Here is a 23658-nt window from a genome sequence, read left to right as displayed (position 1 = left end):
ATTACAGCTAAAAAGATCAAATTAAAAAAATTGATTCCTATTTAGGGGGCTTTGTGGGTGAAATATAGACGATTGCATTGACTCCATTGTTAGAATTAGGATATTTGGGATTTTGCTAACATTTATTTACAACTTAGAGGGCATTACAAACATATGTGTTGCTGTCCTACGTAAGGATTGTGATTGATAGGCAAAATAAAAAAATAAAAAAAAGTTCAAATTCCTTTTCATATTTTTATTACATCCTGCGAATGTGCTCATGCTGTGGCAACAGTGATAAAATGCATAGTTTGCAAATTTCAGCAAAAGTGGCTGGTTGGTTAACTTTTCAAAACCTGGTTAAAGCTTGTCGATTGTAAACCCAGAGAGGCATGTGTATGTTGTAAAATTATGTTAGGATGAGCTTTATTAACTGGCTTTAGGGGGCCCCGTCATGGCTTTGGCTTAATCCACCACTGCCTCACTCAAACACACTGTAATTGTTCAAACTGTGTGTAATGTTACAGTGGCCAAAAAAAATATGAAATATACATGTTAAATAAAACTTGTTTTTAATGTATACTTAGGCCTACTATGCTACGGTATTTTAATGTTGGTCATTGTTTTCTGAGGTGGTTCTTGGAAAAATAAGTTTGAGAACCGCCGCTATAGAAGGAAAAGGGTATCATGTTCATACAGTCAGCTGAGGCTTTGTAATGTTTTTCTGCCCATTTTTAGATTGTTTTCCGTTTGTTTGTTTTTGCTGACAGCAGCAGGGCGCTGTGGCAGGGACAACAATGTTATGCAAGCAGTGAATGCAAAGCCAAGCAGAAAACTTGTGGGTTATAAATGCATAAACAGTGAGCAAAGGAAGTTGTGTGCAGAGGAAAATGTTGAGAATGTGATCATTCTGCTCAGATTCATTCCCACAAATGATAACACTCACATTGCCACAACCTAATCCTATTAACTGTTTTTGCACTTAGTGTGTTCAAGATCAATGTGTTTCATATTCTATAATAAGAGTGTACTACAATATGGACAATTTTATAAATTATCCTTAATGTGTAAATAATAAGGTTAGAAAAACACACACAAAAAGACTTCTATACAGGCTAACAATGACCAGCACATACAGTATGTTCACAACAAACACGTAATTGTATCAATTATGCACATTATAAACATTTTCCAATTTAGACTATATCTGTGGGAAAAATATTTATTTTAATTTTATCTGGGTTGTGTTTTCATTGTCAACATTCCATAAGATTGCACCTTATTCTCATGCTCTTTGACAGTGAGATCATTATTTTGAATTTTCTCCCACCAAAGAAACTTTGTGGCACCATAAAAATAACCTCCAAGCAGATCAACTTTAGCAAAATTTTCCACACCAGAGCATTTTAAGAAAACAGGAAACAATATTTACTAAAATTAAAAATTATCATAAACTAATAATACATTTTATTATTAGAGCGCTTTTCCAAATAATAAATGACGCTTTACAGCAGGGGTGTCAAACTCATTTTAGCTCAGGGGCCACATGGAGGAAAATCTATTCCCATGGCATAATAACTTAAAAGTAAAGACAACTCCAGGTTGTATTTTTTGTTTTACTTTGGCCAAAAATAGAACAAGCACATTATGAAAACGTACAAATCCCAAATAATTCTCTGGACAAAACACTTCAAGTTTGTTGAAAATTCTGAGGAAATTGGTGCAGCTTCAAAAACACAATGAGTTTAGACTTCGGTTCAGTGTATCTACAAAGCCAGGATGAAACTTTAAGTCACAGTCTTTCTGGGACTGAACAAAAAACACAACATGTAAACTCTTTTAGGTATCAAATACCTCCTTTTGTCATGTCCACGTATCAATCCAGTGCTAACTCAACAAACCGTAAGAAACTGAGGTAAGAACTATTCAAAAGGGTTAAGTTGACTTTTCTTGTGTTTGACATACTTACATTTTAGGGCAAGGAGGGTGTCAAATGATGATGTGTTCGAAGCAGAAGACATAAAACGGCAGGTTTTAAGTTTCATGTGGGTTGAGGAGGAGGACCCACAGTCACCCTTTACTGTGTACCTCTTGCTTGTCCCCGGTATAAATTGTTTGCTTGCCTAACAGAATTGCTATTGTGACATCCAGTGGACACATTTAGAACAGCAGATTATTTTGTTAAAAAAAAAAAAAAAAAGCAGCTAATATTTATACAAACGTACATACATACACTCATGCATTTAATCACGTTTCATCAAACATAAATTAACGTTGTTACCCTATGGTAAACTGGGTAACACATGGCACACTGACAAAGCTTAACCTATTGTTACAATAACAATCGACAAGGTTAATATAGTTGGCTTCTCTTTCTTCCCCTCCATGTATCTGCTTTTTTTTGTATTTCAAGTTATCATTACATATATGTATTGTTGCATTTGAATAATTGCATTGTTGATGATAGACATAAATAATTGTTATTATTCATTATCAATAGTGCTATTTTTATTGGTATTTGTATTGCTCCATTTGTAGTGTAATAATACTCATTGTCATTTCTGTATTATTTATTTCACTAACTGCTTCTTTGCTATCACTTTTACCATCATATTTGTACATATCCTATTTGCTGATGTTGCTCTGTTGTTATTGTTGTGTTTGCTGTTGTTGTCTCTGTCTTCATCGGCAGTCACTCGTAGTCGAGTATGACTGTCCTCAGAATGGATGGGTTCCCATTTGGGAGGACGCCTGCGCGTGACGTCTTTTAGCGCGGGGAGACTGATGCGCCTGCAGCCACCACACGGTCCTTGGCAGAGAGGGGCCTTGATCCAGTGGCATGGATCCATGACGACTGGAGACCACCCTCTGTTGCAGACTTCATCCGCCTTCAGTGCCGTTGTGACATGCAGTGTCATCCTCCGCCACTTCCACCGTTGAGGTCTTTGAAATGCTATTCAACCCATAGCTGGGACCCTGACAGGTACTACCACCCCGGGTCAGAGTGGACCTGGGAGCAATGATGACTGAGGGGTAACTCCACCTTCCCCAAAACTCCAGAACTCCCGAACTGAAGCCGGATGCAGTTTTGAGTCATACCCAGGACCTGTCTCTGTCTTATCTCTCTCTTGTCCCCACAAATTCCCCCTCTGTCTTCCTTTTTTTCTCTTTCTATCCCCTCCTTCTCCGGCCCGGCTGCACCAAATAATAATATAAATCCATTTAATAAATTCAAATACAAATAAGGCAACAAGAGAAGTATCCCACACTTATCTTTTGTAAAGTAAATGTGTACAGCCGATATGGGCATCTACATCAACAATATGATTTGCCTGAGAAGCTGGACGGGACAAAAAAGTTAAATAAAAAAAATATGTCTAAGTGTAATATAGTTCTGTGAAAATAATTGTCTTCTGTGCAAATTTCAAGAAAGTGAACAGTGGAAATGACAAATAAGGTAGTAGGTAGATCCATAGAAGACTCTTTATTTATGCTTTATTTTGTTTTTTGTTCAATCCTAGACTGGCTGTGACTTAAAGTTTAATTGCTTTGTAGATACACTGAGATTAAGCCTGAATTCATTGTGTTCATCATGGTGTTTTTGAAACTGCACCCATTTTTTCCTCAGAAATTTCAGCTAACTTGAGGTGTTTTATTAGGATTATTTGTGGTATGTACATTTTTAGAATGTGCTTGTTCTATATTGGGCTGAAGTAAAACAAAGAAAACAATCGGAAGCTGTCGCAGTTATATTTTTAAGTTATTATGCCACGATTTTACTCGTCCGGCCCACACGGGAATACATTTTCCTCAATGCTGCCCCTGAGCCCCTGAACTGATCAAAGCACTAACTGGACAACAGACACCATCATTTAAAGGTGCATACTCGACAATAGCTAGAACATGAACTATTCTGATACAATAAAATATTTCACTAACTGCAACAACTACAGAGGAATCCTGTTTATATCAATACCAGGAAAAGTTCTCAACAGAACCATACAGAACAGGAAAAGTGAATCAGTTGATCCCATACTTTGAGACCAGCAGGCAGCTTTACTCTCCTGCTGGCCCCACTATGGACTGGACTCACAGTATTATGTTAGATCCACTATGGACTGGACTCTCACAATATTATGCTAGATCCCCTCGACGTCCATTGCACACATCTGCGGTCCTCTCCAAGGTTTCTCATTGTCATCCCATCGGGTTGAGTTTTTTTTTTCTTGCCCTGATGTGGGATCTGAGCCGAGGATGTCTTTGTGGCTTGTGCAGCCCTTTGAGACACTCGGGATTTAGGGCTATATAAGTAAACTTTGATTGATTCATTGATTGAAAGTAAGGTATCTTGTACGGCCCAGGTTGCCACCCTGCACATCAATGTAGAACAATAGAACCCTCCTTTACTTAGGAACTTCATTGATTATGAAAAAGCCTTTGGCTCTGTGGATAGAGCGAATCTGTGGAAACTGCTGAGAGAAGATCATCACCCTGATTTAAAAAAAAACAACCAAGAAAGCAGTTTTACATGCTGGCCAGCTGTCGGAGAGTTTTGAAGTCAAGACTGGTGTGTATCAGCGATTCCTTGTATCAACCTTTCTGTTGCTCCTGGTCATAGACTGGATAATGAAGACCACACTAAAAAAAGGAAAGAAAAACAGCACACTGTTATCCCAATCAACAAGGAAATGACCGCAGATGTTTGCGCCCCCATATAAATATGCAAATCATATTGAAATTAGCCATGTGCATGAGATCTGCATACTCTGCCCAATCAGTAGGAGTCAGAAAGAGGTGCTTCTTTCTCATGTTTCCGGTGAACGAAAAAGTGGGATAGCGTGTGTGCGCCTGCCAATACTGTGGGCTCGAGAACCGCACACAGGCTGAAATAAAAAAACAATGGTCAGACATAGGAAGAAGGTGAAGAAGAAGATGGATGTGCATGGCCAAAACAGACTAGGAGACCGGAGATAAATTACTGTTGCACCCTGTTTGAAAATATAGTCACTGCAATGATAGTTAAAACTTTAGAAGAGGTGGGTATAACTCTGATTATCCCCAATATAAATATAGTTTGTGTGGCCTGCTCACGGCCAGATTAGAGGTTCATGTGGGAATGATGTAATATTTGGATTGCAATCTTTTAAATTTTAATATGCCATCATATCAAAAATGATTTGAAAGACTTGGAGTCTTGTTCGATTAGACTTAGACAAACTTTATTGATCCACAGGGGGAACTTCCACACGGTAGCTCAGTTACAAAGGATGGAAAGGCTAAGGATGGAAAGAATAATGCAGGTATAACCACAAGGCCACTGAGCAGGCCCTGAGACTGGAAGGTTGTGAGTTCAAACCGATTCATACCAAAGACTATAAAAATGGGACCCATTGCTTCCCTGCTTGGCACTCAGCATCAAGGGTTGAAATTGGGGGTTAAATCACCAAGTGATTCCCGAGCACGGCCACCGCCGCTGCTCACTGCCCCCCTCACCTCACAGGGGGTGAACAAGGGGATGGTTCAAATGCAGAGGATCATTTCACCACACCTAGTGTGTGTGACTATTGTTGGGACTTTAACTTTAACCAGCACAACACGAAAGGAACTGACCTGAGGAAGTGGAACAGAGGGCGCCTTAAGAGCACCTGGAGGCAGGATAGTGATGCAGCACTCAAGAGGCAGGGAACCAACCGGAGGAAAGAAGGATACTCTAAACCAGGGGTCTTATACTCTATTTACCTAATGGCCACTGGAGACAGAGTCTGGGTGGGGCTGGTATTCCACAAGAAAAGCTTTGCTGAAAAATGTCTTCTTTTTTTTTTTTTTGACACAAAATAAGACGAAAAATACAAAACCAAATTGGGAATTAATAACAAAATAATTAAATACATGTTTGGGTATGTGGAATATATCTTAATACCATTTGGTGCCACAGTCGTGTTTAGGCGACGCACGGAGAACGTCTCCATGCACGGAGAACGTCATGTCCGCATTATGCGTCATTTCCACTTTTTCCTGGTCAGCTGCACGGTGCTGGATAATAGCCTGGTAGCAGTCTCCTTTGATTTTGCGCTAGATGTTGATGTATTTCGTAATGACACAAACACCATGGCATTCGTAGATGGTACAAGTACTGGGATAGCGAGTGCAAAAAGGCGACTGCTCCCAGAGTGTTATCTGCCGTGCAGAAGCAGAAATGCCACCCTGCTGTTGTTGTTGTAAACGTAGTAACAAAAGACAAATGAAATCAATTAGAAATATATGTAGTGGTCATCGTGGGAGGCAATGCAAATATTAGTGTGATGCAAATACAAAATAATGACCCACAAATAACGATGTGACCCTATAATTGGTCTGGGTTGTCAGGGACTGTTATTGCCGACAGACACAGCCCCTCTGTTTTCCTGTTCATCGTGATTTGGGATTTAGTGCCTGAGCCTTTTCTCGCAGTTGCCTTTTTGTTCTATTGGCACCGTAGTTTTTGGTTTTTGAATCATTGACAATCTGGACAATAAAAGACTTGTCGCACTCACCGCTCTTGTCCTCTGGGTTTTTTGGGATCCACCACAGTAAGCCACGACATATACGTATAATGTCCCGCTGGATGCCGTCAAGCTGAAGAAGGAGTCCTATCGGGTCCTTTTGGCTCATGGGACTCTGAAGGCAGCGGACAGTTACCAACAGGCCAAGCGGTGTACGGCTTGGACGGTTGCAGAGGCAAAAACTCGGACATAGGAGGAGTTTGGAGAAGCCACGGAGAACGACTTCCGGACAGCTTTGAAGCGATTTTGGACCACCATCCGCTGCCTCAGGAGGGGGACGCAGTCCACTGTCAACACCGTGTGTAGTGGGGAAGGTGTGCTGCTGACGTTGACTGGGGATGTTGTGGATCGGTGGAAGAAATACTTCGAAGACCTCCTCAATTTAACCTACACATCTTCGATTGAGGAATCAGTGCCTAGGGACTCTGCAGTGGGCTCTCCAATTTCTGGGACTGAAGTTGGCGAGGTAGTTAAGAAGCTCCTCCGTGGTGTCACGTCGGGGTCGCATTTTACTGCGTGGATTGTTCTCCCAGGATGCAGACGGAAAACTCTGGAAGCAAGGTGCAGGTAAGAAAATGGTTTAATGTCCATAAATCAGGCAGGAACAAACAAACAAACCAAGCGTGCCTATAGCACGGGGAGCTAACGGATTATCTAACAAGAAAAGCATAAGGCAGCGCTTAGCTCAGGGATCCAAAGGGTAAACGATGTAACTTGCATGTAAACAAATAAGGAAGCCAGACAGACAGAATAAGTAGCTCTCTGATTAGTGCCCAGGAGCAGGTGAGCGTCCCGAACACTAATCAGAGGCAGGTCAAAACGATCTGCAGTCATGGCAACTAAAACACAAACCCAGGTGTGCTCAAAAACAGGAACTGAGGGAGTCCAAAACTAAACAAAACATGATCCGGGCAACGGATCATGACAGGTGGCAGAGCCCCGGGGGTGGATGACATCGCCCTCGAGGTCCTTGGGGCTCTGGATGCTGTGGGGCTGTCATGGTTTCACTCATTGAGAAATGTTTCTCTGCTTGCATCAAGCCCAGGCGATGTTCCACCCCCGAAAGCCATATACCCCACCGTGATTGGTAGGTTTGTTGAGCTCCACAAAGAACGCTGTAAAGTGCCATTTATATAAAACTTGCGGCCCGCACTAACATGAGACTTTCATATTAAGGTGGGGTCCGAAAATTATCGTCTCGGGGAGCCACAATTGGCTTTGTGCTTTCACCTCAGTTTCCAAAACACAAAAAAGTCTTTAATAATACTGGTAAAAGTCGCTAGATTTGTCGCTGATAGCTGTTGACAAAAAAAAAACTTAGCAAGAGGATTGGAAAGTCGCCAGATTTTGGCAACAGGCAACTTGACAAGGTGGAGGTGGTGGGGGATAACCTGATCCCAGGCCAGTGAATCCACACAAAACAAACTGCTTTCAAATAAAATGTATTTAATTCTTAAATTAAAATATACCCATATACCTTACATGTAACCAGTAGGGTTATGTGAAAAATGGAAAGAAAAATGTCTGTGCAGTTATCTACATGACTCCGGCTGATTGACGGGCGAAACAGGGAAGCTTATTAAAACCTAGCTGAGAGCCTCAATGTCACAGGAGCGTCTCTCCGGACTTGCTATGATCAGAGCGCATCAATCACACAGTTGCATAAGCGATTGTATTGTATGATGATTTAATTGATCATTTTGTATCAAAGAAGGCTAGAAAAGTCACGTTTTAGATTGCACTTCACACCTGTTGTTAGTTAATCAATCAACGTTTATTTATATAGCCCTTAATCACAAGTGTCTCAAAGGGCTGCACAAGCCACAACAACATCCTCGGCTCAGATCCCACATGAGGGTGAAAAACACCGGTTGAAAATATTGCTACAGTCTGAGCACTAAACTTATAATATGTTAATTATCTGCTGTTAACTGGTATGTTATTATAACTGGAACTGTTCAGATCTTATTAGGATGATGCAAAACAATCCTCAAATGTAAAATACAAAATAGTTTACTGCAGGAATCTTTTTTATGCATCATAGTGTTTTTTTTCAATGTTAGCTTTTTTCATGGATTTTTTTAAGCACGGTTATTAGATGCTGTGATGAAGGATTTGTGCACTTTACATTGGTGTTTATACACTATTTATGTTTCATGTATTTATCTAGTTTTTTCTCTGTTCTTGTTACCTTTTTTGTATTTAAGATTCATCCATCCATCCATTTTCTACCGCTTGTCCCTTTCGGGGTCACGGGGGGTGCTGGAGCCTATCTCAGCTGCGTTCGAGCGGAAGGCGGGGTACACCCTGGACAAGTCGCCACCTCATCGCAGGGCCAACACAGATAGACAGACAACATTCACACTCACATTCACACACTGGGGCCAATTTAGTGTTGCCAATCAACCTATCCCCAGGTGCATGTCTTTGGAGGTGGGAGGAAGCCGGAGTACCCGAAGGGAACCCACGCAGTCACGGGGAGAACATACAAACTCCACACAGAAAGATCCCGATCCCGGGATTGAACTCAGGACCTTCATATGGTGAGGCACATGCACTAACCCCTGTTCCACCATTCTGCCCTGTATTTAAGATGATATAATAAAATAACACAATATATAATATTGTTGTGTTGGTGGCGGGGTTTTGGGGTAAATCTTCTTTTTGTGGGATAAGGATGGGTTCGCCCAGGGCATAAATCTAGCTAGGACCGCCTCCGGTATGTGTTTTTACCTGAGGCGGGCAGCATCACAAGGTGGCAAAAACGTAGATTCAGGTACTTATTTTTAGAAGGTAACAAAATAATAATAATAATAATGGATTAGATTTATATAGCGCTTTTCTAGACACTCAAAGGGCTTCACAAAGAAGTGAGAAGCCATCATTCTTTCACACCTTGTGGTGGTAAGCTACATTTGTAGCCACAGCCGTCCTGGGTAGACTGGCGGAAACGTGGCTGCCGGTTCACGCCTAAAGCCCCTCTGACCACCACCCATCATTTATCATTCATTCACTAGTGTGAGCGGCACTGGGGGCAATGGTGAAGTGTCCTGCCCAAGGCCACAACGGCAGTGATTTGGATGGCAAGAGGTGGGGAGCGAACCTGCAACCCTCAAGTTTTTGGTACAGCTGCTCCACCCACCACCCCGTGCCACCCCAAAATAGTAAAAAAATAGTAAAACTTTTTCCTGGTAATACAATAGAATAGAATAGAATTAATTAATTAAATTAAAGTACCAGGGGCATCACGGTGGAAGAGGGGTTAGTGCGTCTGCCTCACAATACGAAGGTGCTGAGTAGTCTGGGGTTCAATCCCGGGCTCGGGATCTTTCTGTGTGGAGTTTGCATGGTCTCCCCGTGACTGCGTGGGTTCCCTCCGGGTACTCCGGCTTCCTCCCACCTCCAAAGACATGCACCTGGGGATAGGTTGATTGGCAACACTAAATTGGCCCTAGTGTGTGAATGTGAGTGTGAATGTTGTCTGTCTATCTGTGTTGGCCCTGCGATGAGGTGGCGACTTGTCCAGGGTGTACCCCGCCTTCCGCCCGATTTTAGCTGAGATAGGCTCCAGCGCCCCCCGCGACCCCGAAGGGATTAAGCGGTAGAAAATGGATGGATGGATGGAAATTAAAGTACCAATGATTGTCACACACACACTAGATGTGGTAAAATTTGTCCTCTGCATTTGTCCCATCCCAATGCCTTTTATTGTCACTTTACACAGGTACAATGAGATTAAAAGCAACTCCAGTATCAGTGCGGCAGTCTATAAATATGCAAAACATAGGAAGGAAAGAAAAAAAAATAGTGCAAAAGGAGGTAATGTTCTGAATGTGTTGTTTAAATATTATACTATATACGTTTATATAGAAGCATTCAGACTGTGGGTGGAAAGTAAAAATTGCACACAGAGGTGCTAAACTATAAAATCAGTGCCTATGAGAGTTCACTGTGGTTATGGCTTTACTAAATAATTGCATTTGCTAAGAAGCAATTCCTTTAGTAGTAAATTACCTTTTTGGGAAGGTAATGAGTAACAATAATCACTTTTCAGAAGAAATGTTCACAAGACACAAATGTACATCTGGGTACAAGTACAAGTACTTGCCAACTCGCACGCAGCACCTGCTGACATCCACTGTCTCCAGTTGTTCCATGCATGCTGGTTTTTAGTGTTTCAGCACAGTGCTTGCTCTAGAGTTTGTTCTAAGCAAAGGGCGAACGTCTAATGTGCATTAGCTGCAGGCTGCTCTTAGAGAAAGAAGCTCCCCCACCATGCGACACTTTTCACTGAGTCGACAATGCAGTCTCTCCCTGAGGTGAGCCTGGTGATCTATCTGTCTTTCCTCAACTGTCACCCCCGCACACGCTCTTTTTTGAAAGTACACCGAACCGCACTTTATTCCTTTGATAGCCACATTCAAAAAAAAACAAGTGAGGTTTGACTGAACATGAATCCTCTTTTAGCACCAAAATTTCCAAAGTTACACGGCCTAGATCTGCTCTGTAAGATTTAAACGTTACAGCAGCTCTGAGGGATTCTTCAAGGCCAATGTTTTAATAAGTGTTCGCCTGGTGAGAGTTCAAATGAAAGCACTGCACACTCTCTATTAGTGTTGTCCCGATACCAATATTTTAGTACCGGTACCGGTACCAGAATGTATTTCGATTATTTTCGGTATTTTTCTAAAGAAAGGGTACCACAAAGAAATTGCATTATTGGCTTTATTTTAACAAAAAAATCTTAGGGGCACATTAAACATATGTTTCTTATTGCAAGTTTGTCCTTAAATAAAAATAATGATCATACTAGACAACTTGTCTTTTATTAGTACGTAAACAAACAAAGGATCCTCATAGGGTTGTACGGTATTAGTAGTAGTACCGCGATACTAATGAATCATATTCGGTACTATACCGCCTCTGAAAAGTACCGGTTCGCCACCCCCAAAATGAAAACAAATGCCATGGGTGGATCTACACCTGACATCCACTGTAATGATACCAAGTACAGTAGCGTATCTAGTCGATACTACTATGATTACATTGATATTTTTTCCAATCACAACATCGTCTTTTGTTTTTTTTAAATGTATATTATGTTTATAAACTCCGGAAATATGTCCCTGGACACATGAGGACTTTGAATATGACCAATGTATGATCCTGTAACTACTTGGTATCGGGTTGATACCCAAATTTGTGGTATCATCCAAAACTAATGTAAAGTATCAAACAACAGAATAGCTTTTTGACAACGTTTAATCAATGTTTGGGTTCTGATGAGGATTTGACCATTGAACTTTGGTCATTAACCAACCAATAGTTTACAACACAAATACAATGTTGAAACAACATGCTTTCTGACGAGGTTTAATCAATGTCAGGATGTGACGTTGATTTGATCTTTGAAGTTTAGGTATTTCCCAACCAACAAAGTGGATCCAACGTTGGATATCAATGTTGTCTCAATTTACATTACAAATACAGCTACAGTAATTTGTAACTTTGTTTCAAAGTCAGTTTTAAAAGACATGTATGTATAATCAATGTTGTATCAATGTCTTGTGCCTGCTGGGAGGCAACGTTATTGTTATTCGTATAACAAGACTGAAAGTAACAGAAGTGAGTTATTAGTATAGAATGAGTAAATACAGGTAAAACTAAAAAAAAAAAAGAATATTGGGCCAACGTTTATTCAAGTCATTAATTCAACTTCAAATGTGAAACTTATATATGTTAAGCCATAACATCTAAATTATATCAAAAGAAGGCTTGTATTACTGTATATTTGAGTTTCATGTCATGAGCCTATGCTGTGTATTAGTTTCACTTTGTGCATTTAAATTGCTGGAATAAACAAACCTTTGCACGATATTCAAATGTTTTTGAGTTTTAACTGTACATTAATTTTAGCCACATTGCATGTATGATAATAGCATGTTGACAAAATGCACAGTGATTCAACAAAAAAATCCAGTGGACAATGTGTGAAAGCTCCCACAGTAAATCATGTAAAGTGATTTTTTTTTTTTGTAGAATTAAACTAATATAAGACCTTAAATTGTACATGCCATTATTTAAGTAACATTTGAACTTTTGTCACTCTCATGTAAGTCTAAAGAGATGTTAAATACTATATAATAAAACTAAATACAACTCAAATAAAGTAAAATGACTCCTAGGTTTGATCCCCGGGCTCGGGGTCTTTCTGTGTGGAGTTTGCATGTTCTCCCCGTGACTGCGTGGGTTCCCTCCGGGTACTCTGGCTTCTTCCCACCTCCAAAGACATGCACCTGGGGATAGGTTGATTGGCAACACTAAATTGGCCCTAGTGCAGGGGTGGGCAATTATTTTTTACCGGGGGCCGCATGAGCAACCCGAGCACTGCTTGAGGGCCGCACGACAATATTTCAATTAAATTTTGCTCAAATTATTTTTGATATACCGTAAGATAAATAATAATAATAATAATATTTTCATTTAACCTAACTTATCTTTATTCAAAAGCACATGGCTTTTGAAGGTTTTATTTGTAACACTTTCTTACACAGCGCTTCCTGATGTGTAATACCATGCAAAAATGTAAATGTCTGTCACTTTATCCTGCATCCTCTTTGTTGCGAACGTAGCACGCCTGCAAGGTGATTGGCAAAGAAGGAGGAAGCGTTGCTGTTGCGGAAATGAAGAATGAGGATAGACGTGCGTGTGGAAGGAACGAGATAAGTTGAGCTGTGTTAGTATAGGTTGCTCAATAAAAGTTTAAAAAGAGCGTCAGACTTGGTGTGCACTTCTTCTGGACGCTACAATTGGAGTCAGAAGTGGGATGAAATGCCTACCCGTTCGCCTTGCCATCAAACCTGGGAGTCTTCATTGAGGGCGGAATTCTTCCATGCCAAGCAGCGTGCGCTGCACCTGTAGACGCTGCCTCTGTCCTTCCTCCCTTTCTCTCTCGCTTTGCGGCGAGCTCCTCACGTCCTGGATTCACACAGACATCTGCAGTCGCTGCCGGCACCTTAAGTCCCCACTCAATGTCCTTTCCCTCCCGTTCCATCTTGACAAAGTCGCCAGGAAACATGGTGGCACGTACCTCCCGATGACGTAGCAGGCTGAGCACACAATTAAGCAGCGCAGTATGCACAAAGATTTACTCCTGACACCAATTGTAGCATCCAAAAGAAGTGCACACCAAGTCTGACGCTCTTTTGAAACTTTTATTGAGCAAGCTATACTAACACAGCTCAACTTATCTCGTTCCTTCCACACGCACGTCTATCCTCACTCCTTCCGCAACTCAAGAACACAACATCAACTTCAGCAGGTCGTTACACTATATTCTTTAAACACAGCAACATGTGTACCACAAATTAAGCACACGGCTTTACCTTTCATTTCTGTAAAGAAATACTTGGCAGTCCATGTCTTTTTTAAAACACGGCATTCGTCATCAACTTTTCTCTTTTTAGCGCATCGAGGACAACCGTGCATCACTTGTTGCTGTGCGCCTTCACTCACAGGACATACGCAAATAAATAACACTTTTCAAAATAAAAGCAGCACAGTTGTATTGCACGCACGACATAGATGATTTTTTAAATTGATTTTGTAATTTGTGATTGCCGCTGCGCCACGAGCATACGTCCACACGGAAGTAATACAAATAACGCTTTTCAAAACAAAAGCAGCACCGTTGTATTGCACACTCGAGATAGATACTTTTTTAAATGTATTTTGTAATTTATGATTGGCCTCACGCGGGCCGGACAGGAACGTACAAAGGGCCGGATGCGGCCCGCGGGCCGCAGAATGCCCAGGTCTGCCCTAGTGTGTGAATGTGAGTGTGAATGTTGTCTGTCTACCTGTGTTGGCCCTGTGATGAGGTGGCGACTTGTCCAGGGTGTACCCCGCCTACCGCCTGAATGCAGCTGAGATAGGCTCCAGCACCCCCAGCGAGGCCCAAAGGGACAAGTGGTAGAAAATGGATGGATGGATACTCACCCCCTTGAAGATGCTAGGCAGACGTATGATAATCATAATGGAGCAATTGGAAGGTGTTTTTTTTAGAGTGATGTTACTAAAAAAATTTAGGAAATTGTATTGCTCATATCGGACTGAGAAGCCAGACCCGACTAGTCCCATTAAGTTTGATTTCTGAAAAAAGTTTGGCAAACGATCCAAATATTGATACTATCGATAACCAAGACTATGCGTATTGGATGGATATCAGTGTGTGGATGGCAATATCTTTCGGGTCTCCTCTATATTTATTTTTAGAAATATCTTATTGTTGTTGTGTTGTCCAGATTGGTACATTGTTGATTTTGCTTTATTTAATTTACACGTTTGTACAAGTACCCCATACATTTGAGTTTACGAGCCTCCCCACCGCTTGTTGGTGTAGTGATTGCCAGAATGAACCAGCTTAGAGCAGCTCCAAAACATCCGATCTTACCGGCTGACAAAGAAAGCCCACTGCTTGAGATCAATACATTCCTGCACTTAAACCACCGGGATGGAGTAAACGAGTGCGAAAGAGAGCGCTGACAAGGAAAAGCGGTCGAATCAAAGAAACAACACAACAAAAACATGACCGACCGCGACGCAGTCCGAGTTTAGCACCATCGGTCCGCACCACAATGAAGCAGGAGCTTGCCGGAGGACATTTACTCATGAATATATAGAGAAGCTGCCAATTGTATGCCCGACGTGTTTCAGTTTGTTCTGACTCCTGACTCTACAAACTGAACAATCTAGCATACCCTTCCTCACTGGTCAACTATGACCTCCGGTCCGTCACTCAAAGATGTCAGTGTGCAACCTGAACAACAATAAACGACAGAGAAGCAGCCCGTAGGAGAGACTGCATTCATCCACTCTACAAGGTAAACATTGTATATTATTGCATTACTAATAATAATTAGCATTAAACTATTGCAGTTGTACGGAGCCCCTAAAGGGACATGGATGTTTTGCGAGATCTCGCAAAAGGTTTTTTTCCTATGTCAGTGAACCGGAAGTAAAACAGACTACAGCAATGGAGGAGCGGGAGCATGCGGGAGCCTACCCATCATCTGTGCTCTGTTGTGGGACCATAATACGATTTGATGTCTTTATATGTTAGGCCAATACTAAAATATAAATCAATAAACTTCTCCCACGAATGATGGGTAGGCTCCTCCATCGCTTTGTCTGTTTCACTTCCGGTTCACCATCGCTGTGTCTGTTCACTGATATAGAAAAAAAAACTTTTGCAAGATCTCGCAAAAAGTATTGCGAGATCTCGCAAAAAGTATTGCGAGATCTCGCAAAACATTTTTTTCCCTTCATGTCCCTTTAGGGCAGGGGTGGGCAAACTTTTTGGCTCAGGGGCCACATGGGCCTTTGAACTTTGACAGACGGGCCGGGCGAACACATGATGCATTTCAAAGCATATCATATCTGTTGGAACTAAGAGTAGACTTCCCAAACATGGGCTATACATCTCTTTTCAACAATAGCATATCAAAACCACAAAGACACACAAACATGGTATTACAGGGTTAACACTTACATTCACTTTCAGTGGGAGCAGTATTGTTGATAACCCTTTTTTTTGCCAATGCGTCAAAGTCTAGTATCAGTTTTGTTTTGGCAATTCTCAAACGTATCTTTGCTTAATTTTGTTGTAATATTTGGCGGGCCGGATTAAAAAGACCAACGGGCCGGATGTGGCCCCCGGGCCGTAGTTTGCCCATCCATGCTTTAGGGGCTCCGAACAGTTGTAAGAAATATTGTTTTTTTTAAACAATATTTCTTATCTAAAAGTTTGTATTTTATTTTTTAAATGCATGTTAGATGTTGAAATTGTTCAGTTTTAGAGGTCAAGCACCCATTAAATTGATTTCAATTTCTTTCAGGGAGCAACATTGAATTGAGATACAAGTGTTTTGAGTCAAGAGCTTCGAGAACCAATGAAACTCGCAAGTTCAAGTACTACTGTATTGTTGTATTGGAAAAAGTTATTAAATACCGGATGGATTTAGGATGCAAAAAGCCAAAGTATTTGAATGAGAACTAAGAGTAGTTTTTGCTTGTTATTTTGCGCTCTGGATTTTATTTTATTCAAACAATTGTGTGTAATAAAAGGGAATACGTGGGGGAATGTATTATGCCGTTGATATAGGTAAATTGCCTTATGTTGTAAACCTGAATTTGTAAAAAAAAAAAAAATTCTAAAAGACGTTTAAAATAGGCAAGTCAAATTAAAAAGAAAATTAAAAGGAAAAAAAATAAATATATAAAATTATAATTCAAATTAAAATCAGAAAATACAATAGTTGTAAAAACAATAATAACAAAGTAATTGAAATACTGTAGATAAAAGACTTTCAGTTGTCATACGCACAATCAAATGTAAGAGTTTTCAGCTTGGATTTGAACATTGCCAACGTTAAGGCCTGTCTCACATCTACAGGAACACTATTCCAGATTTCAGGAGCATAAAAAAGAAACACAGTTTCACCATGTTTGGTCCTGACTGTGGGCACCAGCAGGAGAACACCCTCTGAGGTTCTCAGAGCTTGAAATTATTCACATGGCTCTAAAATGTCAGAGATGTACTTTTGGCACAAGACCAAGAAAAGACTTGTCAGAAGGAGAGGTGTTTTAAAGTCTATTCTCTGAGCAACAGGAAGCCAGTGCAGTGACCTGAGCACTGGACTAATGTGTTCATATTTCCTGGTTCTAGTCAGGATTCAGGCAGCAGCATTGTGGATGTACTGCAGCTGCTTTACAGCTCGTTTAGAGAGTCCTTAGAGAAGGCCAATGCAGTAGTCTAACCTGCTGGAGACCAAGGCATGGATTAGTCTTTCCAAGTCTGATTTAGACATTATTCTTCTGATTTTGGCAATGTTTTTCCAGGTCGTGAAAAACTGAAGATGTTATAGACTTAATGTGGCCGTTAAAGTTCAACTCTGAGTCTACTATTACCCCTCGATTTCTAACCTGATTGTTAGGTTTCAGGGAGAGGGTTTCAAGGTGACTAATAATACTGTATCATTGCTTCTGTGGGAGGGCAGCACGGTGGCAGAGGGGTTAGTGCGTCTGCCTCACATAACGAAGGTCCTGAGTAGTCGTGAGTTCAATCCCGGGCTCGGGATCTTTCTGTGTGGAGTTTGCATGTCCTCCCCGTGACTGCGTGGGTTCCCTCCGGGTACTCCGGCTTCCTCCCACCTCCAAAGACATGCACCTGGGGATAGGTTGATTGGCAACACTAAAATTGGCCCTAGTGTGTGAATGTGAGTGTGAATGTTGTCTGTCTATCTGTGTTGGCCCTGCGATGAGGTGGCGACTTGTCCAGGGTGTACTCCGCCTTCTGCCCGATTGTAGCTGAGATAGTCTCCAGCGCCCCCCGCGACCCCGAAGGGAATAAGCGGTAGAAAATGGATGGATGGATGGATGCTTCTGTGGGCCAAAGACAATGATTTCAGTTTTGTCTGAGTTGAGCTGAAGAAAATTGTTTTGCATCCCACACACTCATCTGTTTGATGCAGCGACAAAGTGAATAAACAGACCGACATTCACCTGCCGTCAGTGACACGTAGATCTGAGTGTCATCTGCATAAATATGGTAGGACACATTGAAGCTGCGTATTAGCTGACCTAGTGGCAGCATGTACAAGTTGAACAATAGGAATCGAGCCCTTGAGGAAGCCCACATATCATAGCTATTAGATCAGAGACACAGTTACTAATTACAATAAAGTATGTCCTGTGATCGAGATAGGACTTGAACCAGTTAAGAGCAGAACCAGATATTCTGACCAAGTTGTCTAACCTCTGTACTAAGATATTATGGTCAACTGTGTCAAAGGCAGCGCTCAGGTCCAGCAGAACCAAGACTGAGACTTTTCCTCCATCTTGGTTCAGGCGTATATCATTTGTCACCTTGATCAGTGCTGTTCCAGTGCTGTGGTGGGCTAAAGCCTGATTGGAAAGTATCAAACATACTGTTAAACATGTTGTTGGTATACAACTTTTTCTAGGACTTTGCCCGAAAATGGCAGGTTTGATATGGGATGATAGTTGTTCAGTAAGTAGACAGATAGTTGTTGGTAAACAGCTCGGCGCAGATTTTAGAAATCTAGTGGGTTACTCATCCAAGTAGCAAATTGATGGACTCAGATTGTGCATGATTTCTTTAACTGTTTTGTCAGTGACAGGAGTGAAATGTGCCAGCTCTAGTTGACTAGCTGGCTGCAGAGTAGCTATTTATTTTCCAGGATATTATTGTATTTTTAATGCCTTGAACTTTATCATGAAAGAATATTGCAAACTCATTGCACTTTGATGTAGAAATTGGTTCTACTAAAAGTAAAACTGAAGAGTTTTTCAATCTGTTTACGGTTGCAAACAGGACACAAGAATTGTTACTGCAATTTGTGATGATTTCAGAAAAATGTTTTTCCCTTGTTATACGCAAAGTCTGGTTGAACAAAATTAGCTTTTCCTTGTAAATCTCATAATGAGTTTGGAGCTTTTAGCACCATTTCTGTTTTGGCTCTGGAGCACATCCCTTGTCTGTGCCCAGACAGAGTCTTTGTTTCTCCATGGCGCTTTTTGCCTACTTTTAACCATTCTAACCTTGACAGGAGCAATGCTGTCCGAAACATTTACAACACTTGATGTATAGGAGTTCAACAGATCACCAACGAAAGCATACGGGGTGTTTTCAAACATAATCATTCCCACAAACTGTGTCTGTATGCTATCAGCTATGAGTCTTCCCCGAACAACCACAGACCCAACTGTTGGTTTGGGTCAACAGACAAGTCGAAGAAAACACAGAAATTATCTGACAATGCAGCATCGATAACATTCACGTTTGAAATAGCAAAACACTTAGTAAGGATCAAATCAATAGTGTGGCCTCTGCTGTGGGTGGGCTCGTTTGCATGCTGAGTTAGACCAAACATTTCACTGGGTTCTTTAGCATCCCTGTCATTGGCTACATCTACATTTTAAGTCCCCTTTGATGATCAAACACTCAAAGTCAGTGCACAAAAATGAAAGGATTTCCATAAAGCTATCAATAAATGAATTTGAATTATGTGGTGGTTTGTAGAGAGTGATATAAAGTATGGATAGTTTTTTTTATCTCCATTTTGAATGGCACACACTCAAAACCTCCTAATGACAATTTATGGGTGCGGATATTTCTTGCTGAATATGGCACAAACACTCTCACCCCTCAGGTTTTGTCGTGTCTCAAACACATAGTTAAAGTGAGATGGGCTGGTTTTAATCAGAACTGCATTTTCTGTGTTTATTATTTAGAAATAATTTATTACCTAAAGATCTGACATTGAGTACTGCGTGTTTGAGATTAGCTAGATTTGCCCTGGACATTGTGTTCTTCAAAGGAATGTGGATTACATTTCTCATTACTTAACTGTCTGCCTCTTAACTAATCTATGTGCTATGATAGTAGTTGTTATTTTAGAAGGGAGCACTTCCTTATTGGCCCTCTATAATGGAATAATAATAATAATAATAATTAAAATAAAATAATGCAAAAGAAATAATATGGCAAATCATATTTTCATAATCTAATCGGATTTGTTAGCTTTTGCTCAAACTCAATGAATAGTCGAATATATGCCATGTTTTGTTTTTGTTAAGAGCGAAATAAACAGATTATGATGATATCTAGTACTTTATACTGATTGGTCACTAGGTGTCAGTACCAATGACGTCCCAACAAGCCCCTTGGGCCCTGAGGTAAAACAGCCTCTCAACAATGTTGATAAAAGACTCTTGTTTTCAAACAAATACTTTTTAGAGAGTAAGAGATGTGGGAAGCCAAAACCCGACCAACTTTTTTTTAGAAACCTCACACCAGGAAGAAAGCTGAAGTGACTGCCGTAACTGTAAACTGATTATCTCTTACACTCTCAAAACAATTTGTCTGCACACAAGAACCTTTCACTAATATTTAAAGAACACATGATGAACGCAATCAATCTATCCTCCCAACTCACCTGCTGTACATGACGATATTGAAGGGTTTAATACTGTTGGATGATTGGACTGCAGAGTTGGTAGTCGAAACACACTCCTAATCGCATTTATTATATTCAAAGACAGCCCTAATAAATAAATAAAAATATGTTTGCTCAGTATGTTTGCCCTGTTTTTTCAAGTCTGGTCATCATAATCAACAAATTACAGGCAGCTTATAAATGAACTCCGAGATATTCCAAAGTTTTCTTCCCATGATTCTCCGTCCGAAAATTCCTTCCGAAATTCCGTCTTTCTTTGCTTCAGACCTGCATCTGCGCCGATACATTATTGGTGGTAGCGTCAAGTTCGTAGCGCAATTTGAGATGATTTATTGACGCTGTCTGCTATTTTACATCAGCATAGCCATTAGAGGTGTAAGATTTCTAATCTGTGCCAATATTGCAGCAGACGTCACAACAGAACTAGTGTTTTAACTTGTTAGGAGCCACAGACGCCTAGTGTGACGTCATAGGTCAACCAGAAAATAAATAATTGTATCCGCGCTAAAAGAAAATAAGCGCCCCTCACTGTATGAAAAAGCACATGCCGTTTGACCAATTGTCGCTTTAGATAAGGCCTGGGCAAATATTTTGACTCGGGGGCCAAATTTTGAGAAAAAAATGTGTCTGGGGGCCGGTATATCTATTTTTTTAGGAACACTAATACAAAACCTCACAATAATATCTGATTGAATGCTAAAAACAATATGACAGACCGCCTTAAAAAAAGAAATGGAATTTTAAACAGACACCCAGAATGTACATGAAAATAAAGAATGTGGGATTTACAATATTAACTATGAACGATAAAACACTGAATATTGGCAACATATGAACTTCACACACCCTCTCGATCGACACATTTTACAATCAAGCGAAACGCAACAAAAATGCAACAAACACAGCGATATATGAACGCGAAGGGTAAAAAAAAAAAACACCTACAATCTGATACATCTGATATATCACTAAGTTTTAGAACTTTGTTGTAAAAATATTTTTCCGCGTCTGTCCCTGACACCCGCATTTCAGGCTGACACTCTGTGGAAACACTCCCCACCCACACGGAGCTGCTGTGACTTAGATTACCATAGTAAATAGTATATCATGCAAAAGCGCAGATTCCAACCATTGAAAAACTTTGAATAGTTCAAGACTTACGATAATTTGAAAACATCACTGCACATCATAATGGCAGCTACAGTTTCGAACTTAAAGATCTGAAAAAAATTATTTCGGAATGTCTGGCGGGCCAGATTGAAAAGCTTATTTTCCCAGGTCTGCTTTAGAGAGTGTGCATGGACACTGGGACTTGACATGTAGGTGTGACAATACAGAAAAACAAACTGTAGTAGTGGAAACGTAGTGACTGAGAGCCGTTTGGTTCAACCGTGGGGGAGTTTTTTATATTTATGTAAGTTATGCTACCCCTTCTAAATTATAGATAGGATTAGATACCAATAACTTTTTAAATTTGTAAAAAGAAACACAAATATGGGCTGGAGGCTGTGGTAGCTCCACATCAGGCGATAAAGTATTTTACTCCAAAGCCGTAGCTAAGTACAACCAGAAGTGCTGTAAACACAACAAAATACCTTCTTTATTAAAATTTGGATGATACAGTAACACTTTTATGGCGAGTGTCAGGCATCTTTCCAAAATGCGATTAGATATAATGCATGGGTGGCAAAACAGTAGAAGATTAAACTGTAAGAAGATAAAATGTGATGGTGCTTGAAGAGGCAACGGCATGTATACCTGCAACCTCATTATTTATTTACAATCACAGTGACACCCTAAGCACGGGTATATATCTGTGCTCCAAGATCCACTGGTAATGTTGCAATTATAATGTGCCGCCTCTGCTTGACAGTAAATAAATAGATCTTGTAGATCGTGTCTTTAACTTAATCTAAGTGCAACTGTCTAGATCCGATGTAGACAACTTTCATTTATTGCCTTATATTTCATGAAATGTTTTATTTGTGGCTTTGCAATATTCTTCTAAAGCTGCGAGGCAATCAATAACTGCAATCATTTAATATGTCAAATAGGTAGAAGGAACAAGTACAACTCACCAAAATATTCTTCCTCTGCTTGATGTTTAAAATATGTCCTGCAAATCCCCACAAGTTGGATCTGAAATCTGATTAGGAAAGTTTTTTTTCTGTCCTTGGTTATGAACGATTACATGACTGAAAGCATGTGCAAATATCAAGAGATCAAAAGAGAGGCTCTGGTTTGATGAAAGCTAAAACTGTCGTATGTGGATGAGCCAATCGAGTGGGAAGACAGTGAAACTCTTGCCTGGGATTTTATTTTTCCTAAAAGGGCATCAGATATGTTTTAGGCCGTGGAAGGTTTTTGATCAAATTAAATCATCATCGGCAAAGACAAAATAATTGTGTGATTAGATTTAGAATGTGTTGTGGGAATGTGTTGTTAGATTGTACTACTGTCAAAACTACCACATTTACTTATGCATATTTTGGTAAGTTTTTTTTCAACGTCAGACTGTTTATTTCCTCACCGTGGCAACTGAAAATCTACAGTTTGTTTTGCCTTTAACCACTGTTTGTAATAACGGCGTTATATAACAACGGTGTTAGTTAGTTTTACTAGCAACGGGTGACCTAATTAATTACTTTTAGGTCCGTTACAACGCCGTTAGCGATAGCTTGATGTAACATGGCACGCTACTTTTGATGTGGTTTTATGTCAACAACAAAAGATCGTCATAAGCTGTTATGTATACTTTAATATTGTACATGGTAATTGGGATTTGTTATATTTTGTATATATTATACAAACCCCGTTTCCATATGAGTTGGGAAATTGTGTTAGATGTAAATATAAACGGAATACGATTTGCAAATCCTTTTCAACCCATATTCAATTGAATGCACTACAAAGACACGACATTTGATGTTCAAACTCATAAACTTTATTTTTTTTTTGCAAATAATAATTAACTTTGAATTTCATGGCTGCAACACGTGCCAAAGTAGTTGAGAAAGGGCATGTTCACCACTGTGTTACATGGCCTTTCCTTTTAACAACACTCAGTAAACGTTTGGGAACTGAGGAAACATATTGTT

At 40.3% G+C, this 23658-nt stretch overlaps 1 long non-coding RNA gene across 1 annotated transcript; it reads right to left on the bottom strand.

Moving 5' to 3' along the window:
- Positions 1–3675: 3675 nt before the first annotated feature.
- On the bottom strand, positions 3676–22693 carry LOC133656753 (uncharacterized). Its single transcript, XR_009827154.1, has 3 exons — positions 22639–22693; positions 6513–7071; positions 3676–4617 (listed from the first exon to the last, which is right to left on the bottom strand). It is a non-coding gene; the product is annotated as an uncharacterized LOC133656753 (long non-coding RNA).
- Between the last annotated feature and the right edge of the window lie 965 nt (positions 22694–23658).

The sequence above is a fragment of the Entelurus aequoreus genome, linkage group LG09 (genome assembly GCF_033978785.1).
Source record: "Entelurus aequoreus isolate RoL-2023_Sb linkage group LG09, RoL_Eaeq_v1.1, whole genome shotgun sequence".
In the NCBI taxonomy this organism is placed as follows: Eukaryota; Metazoa; Chordata; class Actinopteri; order Syngnathiformes; family Syngnathidae; genus Entelurus; species Entelurus aequoreus.
Note: the sequence above shows the minus strand (reverse complement) of the source record. Positions and strands in the feature narration are given on the sequence as shown.